Genomic DNA, 9248 nt, shown 5'->3' with positions numbered 1-9248 from the left:
CATATCATTTTGCCCTGGCCCCTCCAAATCTCATGTCCTCACATTTCAAAACCAATCATACCTTCCCAACAGTCCCCAAAAATCTTAACTCATTTCAGCATTAACCCAAAAGTCCACAGTCCAAAGTCTCATCTGAGACAAGGCAAGTCCCTTCTGCCTATAAGCCTGTACAATCAAAGGCAAGCTTAGTTACTTCCTAGATACAGTGGGGGTACATGTATTGGGTAAATATAACCATTCGAAATAGGAGAAACTGGCCAAAACAGGGAGGTTACAGGGCCCATGCAAGTCTGAAATCCAGTGGGGCAGTCAAATTTTAAAGCTTGAAAATAATCTCCTTTGACTACAGTTCTCATATCCAGTTCACGCTGATGCAAGAAATGGGTTCCCATGGTTTTGGCCACTCCACCCCTGTGACTTTGCATGGTACAGTCTCCATCCTGGCTGGCATTAATGTCTGTGGCTTTTCCAGGTGCACAATGCAAGCTGTTGGTGGAGGTACCATTCTGGGGCCTGGAGAACAGTGGCCCTCTTTTCACAGCTCCACTAGGCAGTGCCCCAGTAGGGACTCTATGTGGGGGCTCCAGCCCCACATTTCCATTCTGCACTTCCTTAGCAGAAGTTCTCCATGAGGGCCCTGCCCCAGCAGTAAACTTTTGCTTGGGCATCCAGGTCCCATACATCTTCTGAAATCTAGGCAGAGGTTCCCAAGCCTCAATTCTTGACTTCTGTGCACCTGAAGGCTCAACACCACATGGAAACTGTCAGGGCTTGGGGCTTCCACCCTCTGAAGCCACAGCCTGAGCTCTATGTTGGCCCCTTTCAGCCATGGCTGGAGTAGTTGAGACACAGCACACCAAGTCCCTAGGCTGCACCCAGCTCAGGGACCCTGGGGCTGGCTCATGAAACCACTTTTTCCTCGTAGGTCTCTGGACCTGTGATAGGAGGGGCTGTGGTGAAGACCTCTGACATGGCCTGGAGACATTTTCCCCATGGTTTTGGGGATTAACATTAGGCTACTTATGCAAATTTCTGCAGCAAGCTTTAATTTCTCCTAGAAAAAAAATGTTTTTTTTTCTTTTCTACTGCATCATCAGGCTGCAAATTTTCTGAATTTTTATGCTGTTTCCCTTTTAAAACAGAATGCTTTTGGCCGGGTGCTGTGGATCACGCCTGTAATCCTAACACTTTGGGAAGCTGAGGTGAGCGGATCAGCTGAGGTCAGGAATTTGAGACCAGCTTGGCCAACATGGTGAAACGCTGTCTCTGCTAAAAATACAAAAAATTAGCCAGGCATGGTGGTGGGTGCCTATGATCCTAGCTACTCAGGAGGCTGATGCAGGAGAATCGCTTGAACCCAGAAGGTGGAGGTTGCAGTCAGTGAGCTGAGATCATGCCACTGCACTCCAGCCTGGGCAATAGAGCGAGACTCCATCTCAAAAAAAAAAAAAAAAAAAAAAGGGGGGGGGAATGTTTTTACCAGTACCCAAGTAATCTCTTGAATGCTTTGCTTCTTAGAAATTTCTTCCACCAGATACCCTAAATCATCTCTCTCAAGTTCAAAGTTCCACAGATCTCTAGGGCAGGGGCAAAATGCCACCAGTCTCTTTGCTAAAACATAACAAGAGTCACTTTTGCTCCCAACAAATTCCTCATCCCCATCTGAGACCACCTCAGCCTGGACCTTATTGTTCATATCACTATCAGCATTTTTGTCAAAGCCATTCAGCAAGTCTCTGGGAAGTTTCAAACTTTCCCACACTTTCCTGTCTTCTTCTGAGCCCTCCAAACTGTTCCAACCTCTGCCAGTTACCCAGTTCCAAAGTCGCTTCCACATTTTTGGGTATCTTTTCAGCAGCACCCCACTCTATTGGTATCAATTTACTGTATTAGTCTATTTTCATGCTGCTGATAAAGACATACCCAAGACTGGGAAGAGAAAGAGGTTTAACTGGACTTACAGTTCCACATGGCTGGGGAGGCCTCAGAACCATGACAGGAGGTGAAAGACACTTCTTACATGGTGGTGGCAAAAGCAAAATGAGGAAGAAGCAAAAGCAGAAACCCCAAATAAATCCAGCAGATCTTGGGAGACTTATTTACTATCATGAGAATAGCATGGGAAAGACTCACCCCTATGATTAAATTACACCCCCACCGGTCCCCACCACAACTTGTGGAAATTCTGAGAGACACAATTCAAGGTGAGATTTGGGTGGGGACACAGCCAAACCATATCACCATAAAATTCAGTCTTTTAAAGTGTACAATTCAGTCAAGCGTGGTGGCTCACACCTGTAATCCTAGCACTTTGGGAAGCTGAGGTGGGCAGATCACTTGAGGTCAGGAGTTTGAGACCAACCTGGCCAACATGGTGAAACTCCATCTCTACAAAAAATACAAAAATTCGCTGGGTGTGGTGGCGGGTGCTGGTAATCCCAGCTACTCGGGAGGCTGAGGTTCAAGAATCTCTTGAACCTGGGAGGCAGAGGCTGCAGTGAGCCAAGATCATGTCACTGTACTCCAGCATGGGTGACAGAGCAAGACTCTGACTCAAAAAAAAAAAAAAAAAAAAAAAAAAAAAAGTGTACAATCCATTGGCTTTTTATATCCTCACTGAGTTGTGTAATCATCACCACTATCAAAATGTAAAACATTTGTATCACCCTAAAAAGAAACCCTACAGGCTGGGTGCAGTAACTCACACCTATAATCCCAGCATTTTGGGAGGCTGAGACAGAAGGATTGCTTGAGCCCAGGGGTTTGGAACCAGCCTAGGCAACATAGTGAGAGCACATTTTTTAAAAAAATAAAATAAAATAAAAAAGAAAATATTAGCTGGGTATGGTGGTATGTACCTGTAATAATCCCAGCTACTGGGGAGGCTGAGGTGGGAAGATCACTTGAGCCCAGGGGCTGGAGGATGCAATGAACTATGATCGTGCCACTGCATTCCAGCCTGGGTGACAGAATAAGACCCTGTCTTAAAAAAGAAAAAAAAAAAAACCCTCAAAATCCCTGCACCTTTTACCAGTCACTCCCATTCCTATCACCCTCCTTACCCTAGTGCTAGGCAACCACTAGTCTACTTTCTGTTTCTATGGATTTGCCTTTTCTGAATATTTCATATAAATGGAATCCTACATTATGTGATCCTTTGTTACTGATTTCTTTCACTTGGTGTAATTTTGCATGGTTCATATCATAACATGTGTCAATACTTCCTTTTAAAATTTTTTTGCAATTTTAATTTTGAGATAATGGTAGATTTACATACAGTTGAAAGAAATACTATAGTCCTCTGCATTTTTCCTCAGTTACCTGCACTCATAAAATCTCGCATAACTATTGTGTAATATCACAACCAGGATATTGACATCGATATAGTCAAGATACAGAACATTTTCACTACCACAGAGTTCTCTCATGTTGTCCTATTATAATCACACCTACCTCCTATCTACTCTTAAATCCTTCTTCTTTTTTTTTTTTTTTTTTTTTTTTTTTTTATGGGACAGAGTCTCACTCTGTTGCCCAGGCTGGAATGCAATGGCGCCATGTCTGCTCACTGCAACCTCCACCTCCTGGGCTCAAACAATTCTCCTGCCTCAGCTTCCGAGTAGCTGGGATTACAGGCACCCACCACCAAGCCCGGCTAATTTTTGTAATTTTAGTAGAGATGGGATTTCACCACGTTGGCCAGACTGGTTTTGAACTCCTGACCTCAAATGATCTGCCCACCTCGCCCTCCCAAAGTGGTGAGATTACAGATGTGAGCCACCACGCCCAGCCCCCTACATCCTTCTTAACTGCTGACAACCACTATTCTGTTTTCCATGCATTTAATTTTGTCTTTTCAAAAATGTTATGTGAATGGATTCTTACAATGTGTAACTCTTGAGATTGACTTTTTTTACTCAGTATGATTCTTTTAAAGTTAATCCAAATTGTCACCTATATCAATAGTTCATTCCTTTTTACTGCTGAATAGTATTCCATGTTATTGATGCACTACAGCTTGTTTATCCATTCACCCACTGAAGGACATTTGGGCAGTTTCTAGTTTGGTACTGTTATTATTACTTTATTTTGAGACAGGGTCTCACTCTGTTACCCATGCTGGAGTGCAGTTGCATGATCATGGCGTGCTGCAGCCTCAACCTTCTGGGCTCAAGTGATCCTCTCACCTCAGCCTCTCAAATAGCTGGGACCACAGGCATGTGCTGCTATACCTGGCTGATTTTTTCATTTTTATATTTTGTAGACATGGAATCAGACTGAAGACCTAGGCTTGTTTCGGATTCCTGGGCTCAAGCAATCTTCTTGCCTCAGCCTCCTAAAATGCTGGGATTACAGGCATGACCCACCCCCCAACACATGCCCAGCCTGGGCTATTATTATGAAACAGTTATGAGCATTTCTGTACAGGTTTTAATGTGAACAGAAATGTTTACTTCTCTGGGATAAATGCCTAAGGGTGCAATTACTGTGTTATGGTTTGAATGTATCCCCCAAAAATCATGTGTTGGAAACTTAACCCCTAATGCAACAGTGTTGGAATGTGGGGCCTAATAATAGATTGTTAAGCCATGAGGCTGGAGTGAATGGATTAATACTGTTATCATGGGAGTGGGCTCATTATAAAAGGGGAAATTTGGCCCCCTTTTGCTGTCTCTTCCTTACACTTTATTTGCTCTTCTGCCATGGAATCATGCAGCAAGAAGGCCCTTGCCAGATGCTAATCTCTCGATTTTGGACTTTCGAGCCTCCCGAAAATATGAGTCAATACATTTCTGTTCATTATAAGTGATCCAATCTGTGGTATGCTGTTATAGTAGAACGAAATAGACTAAGGCATACTGGGTCACATTGTAGCTGCATTTCTAGTTTTATAAGAAACTACCAAACTATTTTTCAGAATGGCTGTGTCATTTTACATTCCTAATAACGATGTATGAGTGATTCCATTTCTTCATATCCTTCACTGATTCAGTTCCTTAAATTTCTTCACATCGTTGGTGTTGTCACTGTTTTTTAAATTGTAGCCATTCTGATAGCTGTGTAGTGATGTCTGTTTGTATGACTTGGGCATGTAGTACCTACCTCAGTGGGACTTATGTGAAGGTTCACGTGCATAAACTATCTGGCACAGCTAGATAAATGTCAGCTATAATTATTACTACATAGATGGAGATGACATGGTCCCTGCCATCAAAGTAGTTATTATTTCAGGGAAGACAAAGATGTGGAAACAAATAATGTTAATCCAGATTGCTAAATGGAGGAGTCACGATCCAAAAAATATTGGACTCCAGACTGAAGATGAAGGATCATCAGGGAGGATTTTTCAGGAGAAGTAATCCTCAGCTAAGCCTTGAAGGATAAATTAGTTTAGCTAAGCAAAGGGAGGGCTGGCATGAATGCATTTCAGGCAGAGAGGACAGAAAGGGCATATTATGGTAGCCACAGATTTAGTATGGCTGTAGGTTAGGGAGGTAGTAGTGGGAATAAGCCAGAGATGTAGCTGGGGAAGACATTGTAAGGGATCAAGCAAGGACCTACTTGTTACAAAAAAGAGTTCAGACTTTTTACCCCATAGACATTGGAGAGCCACAGAATCCCCAAGAGTGATATTTGACCGAGGTGGAGACTCTTTTGCACCCCTTTTCTTCTAGAAATTTCTGCTCAGATGCCCACTGGAAAGGAGGTGACTTCTTCATGGGACCCTTGGTAGGCTGACATGCTCCCTTTTCAAGGGCTTCTGTTATTAAAAAGCTCTTTATGCATTAGGCATATTTACAATTCTTCTCTAACCTACCACCAAACAAAGCACAAACATGGCCATAAACAATTAATCACATCTCAGTTCTTATTAAGACAATAAACCCAGATTTCCATTCTTTAACTCACTGCCCCAGTGTGACCTGTATTTCCCCAGGCCTCTCACAGGCTTTCTTGCTCTCTCCTTCGTCCCTGCTCTAGTGAAATTCAGAAAACTTTGGCCTGATAAGGAATCCTGCATTCTAGGACTGGTCTGCCATAAAATGGCTGTGTTCCCTTGGGCCAGCCTCTTCTTCCTCTGGGCGTTAGTTGCCTCATCTGTATCAGGAAACATGTCAGCCTTCAATGGTCTAACATTCCCTAAAGGTATTTGTAATAATAGGTAGGAACCTTTCTCACACTTGTAGTTTTCGATAGTTCATTCTCACAGAAATGCCATGAGAACGCTAACATGATGAGTATTAGTCTCATTTTATTAAGAAAGAGGCTGTGTTTCAGAAGAATGGTCATGTGTCCAATGTCATACATCAATTCAAGAGCAGTTTGGCCTTGAACTTACTCAGTCCAATGTCTTACCACCAGACCACATCCCCTTCTTCACCTTCTTTATCAATTCCTTTAACTCATCTCCTTGTTTCCCCTGACTAGCTCCCAAGACCCAACCACCACACCACAAAGGACAGTTTTATGCTAAAAAGAATCTACTGCTGTCCAGAGACCCAAGAATCCTTGGCGTGGCAAAGAGGACTGAGAAGAACAGAGAGGCATTGAAACAGGACCAGGAGGGGAGCATGTCCTTCGCTTCACCCTACACTGCAACCCAGAGCCATTGTGGCAGGGCCAGATTAAGGCTTTAGAGGCCCTAGATGATGAACAGATTGTGATGCTCCTGTCCATATGTAATGCAAAAGAAAAACAACAATAAGCCATTGAAGGCCAGGTGCGGTTGCTCACGCCTATAATCCCAGCACTTTGGGTGGCTGAGGCAGGTGGATCACCTGAGGGCAGGAGTTCGAGACCAACCTGGCCAACATGGTGAGACCCTGTCTCTACTAAAAATACAAAAATTAGCTGGGCCCAGTGACAAACACTTGTCATCCCAGCTACTCAGGAGGCTGAGGTAGGAGAATCACTTGAACCCGGGAGGTAGAGGTTGCAGTGAGCCAAGATAGCAGCACTGCACTCCAGCCTGGGCGACAGAGCCAGACTTGGTCTCAAAATAAAATAAAATAAAGCCATTGAAATCAGTACAAGGAAGTTTATTAATATTCTGATCATCTTCATGATGACTAATATAAAATGTTTTAAAATATCAGACAGGAAAGTATTCCCATTTTGGAGGCTAGCTTTTTGTGCACTTGTTTGAGGGTGACTATTTATCTACACATCTGCAGTACATGGTGGATGTGAGTGCCTGATCCGCTTGGGCTCACTGCTGTTTGGGCTCACGTATCTTGGGCCATCTGTCTGTTAGGGCCCCTGGGAGCCCTGTCAGTACCCCTCAGGCATTGGACTCCACAGGGAACACTCCCAGGACTCAGCCCAACCCTCCAGCCCAGGCTGTTGGCCTGATGCAAGGGTTTAGGGCAGGACAAATAATTGAGGCTCCTTTTTTATTCTGTCTTTATGGCTCCTACTCTCCCTTTTCCTCTCTGCCTGTCTCTGACTCTGTATACTTTTTCCCACCTCTCTTATTTTTTCTTTTCTGCTGTATTCTTTTCTATCGCTGAGTCTTTCTCCTTCTTTGCCCCAGTCTCTTGGACTGTTTCTCCTTTTGTCTTATCCTTTCTGTTTGTCTCTCTGCCTCTTGTCTTTTCTTCTCTCTCTTCCCCATACTCCAGTCTCTCCTTTTGTTTTTTGACATCTATGGGTGTGTGTCTGAGTCTCAACCTCTCCCTGTCTTTGTCAGTCTCATTTTCTTTCCCATCCCAGAGCCCGCAGAGACCTTTAGAGAGGGTAAGCTGTTATATCCTGGGCTCTCTCTCCAGAAGAGATAGAAATGGTGACTTAGGGCTAAATTTGAACTTTTCAGGCCTGGGTGGGGGCCCTCCAGCAGACAGTTAAGGAAAAAGGAGGGAAAGCTGGTTTATTCAGTCAGGGGACGGAGACTGGGGTGGGAACTTGGCAAAGACTGTGAGTTCCAATGTTGTTCCAGCCCTACACTCTGACTGAGGCCTTGAGGCTATTTTTGGAAGCTTTCAAAATATCCCAGAAGGCGTGTCTATCCCCTCCATTCAGTCTGGGATGCCAGAGGATTCACTGAGGATAGCATAGCTGTAGCCTGTCCTGTATTCTTCCTCAGCTTCCACCAGCCACTGACAAAACAACAGTAATGCTGTCCCCAGATTGGAACATCATGGAAGAGAGGAGAGTAGTAGCAGCAGATCATGAGTCATCCAGAGAGTGGGAAGGGATGAATAACGTGTGCCTCAATTTCCAAGACCCCAAAGTATCCAAGCTAGAAGGGATCCTAGAGGTCAGCTAGTGTCACCCCTTCAATATTTATATGTGAAGGCCAGAGAAGGCGCTATTAATATCTCTCAAGAAGGAAGGGAGAAAAAAGAATCTCTTAAATCCATTTCTTTGATCTCTGTCCTAGTTTACTCTCTCTAGCGTGGATTGTTGCAACAGCTTGGTTTCTCTGCCTCCAGTTTCTCCCTGGGCAATCTAGCTTCTATACTGGACAAATAGACCTACCATATTTTCGGCGGGGGTGGGTGCGGGGGAGAGGCAGCCCTGCCTGTGTCACTTCTACTTCAGGTTTTCGCTAGTTTACCACTACTGACTGGATAAAATCCAAAACCCCTTAGCCTGAAACATAAGCCTATTTGTGATTTAGCCCCTACTCACCCTTTCAAACTTCTTTGTTACTTGCTATGTTTCCCTTTAGAACCTTCCAAACTCTCTACCATTCTCCCAAACTGACATTCTTTCCTCTCTGTGTTTCTTTTGTTTTTTTTTTTTTTTTTTTTTGCGGCGGGGTTTTTCTCTGTGGCCCAGGCTGGAGTGCAGTGGCCGGATCTCAGCTCACTGCAAGCTCCGCCTCCCGGGTTCACGCCATTCTCCTGCCTCAGCCTCCCGAGTAGCTGGGACTACAGGCGCCCGCCAACACGCCCAGCTAATTTTTTGTATTTTAGTAGAGACGGGGTTTCACCGTGTTAGCCAGGATGGTCTCGATCTCCTGACCTCGTGATCCGCCCGTCTCGGCCTCCCAAAGTGCTGGGATTACAGGCTTGAGCCACCGCGCCCGGCATCCTCTCTGTGTTTCTTCCTCTCTCACATGCCTGCAGGTAGAAATTCGAACAGCTTAGAGAAATGAAGAGCAGGCTGAGTGTGGTGGCTCACGCCTGTAATCCCACCACCTTGGGAGTCTGAGGCAGATGGAACATCTGAGGTCAGGAGTTCAGCAGCTCCAGACCAGCCAGGGCAACATGGTGAAATCCTGTCTCTACTAAAAATACAAAAAA

The sequence above is a fragment of the Piliocolobus tephrosceles genome, chromosome 12 (assembly GCF_002776525.5).
Source record: "Piliocolobus tephrosceles isolate RC106 chromosome 12, ASM277652v3, whole genome shotgun sequence".
Classification (NCBI taxonomy): Eukaryota; Metazoa; Chordata; class Mammalia; order Primates; family Cercopithecidae; genus Piliocolobus; species Piliocolobus tephrosceles.
Note: the sequence above shows the minus strand (reverse complement) of the source record.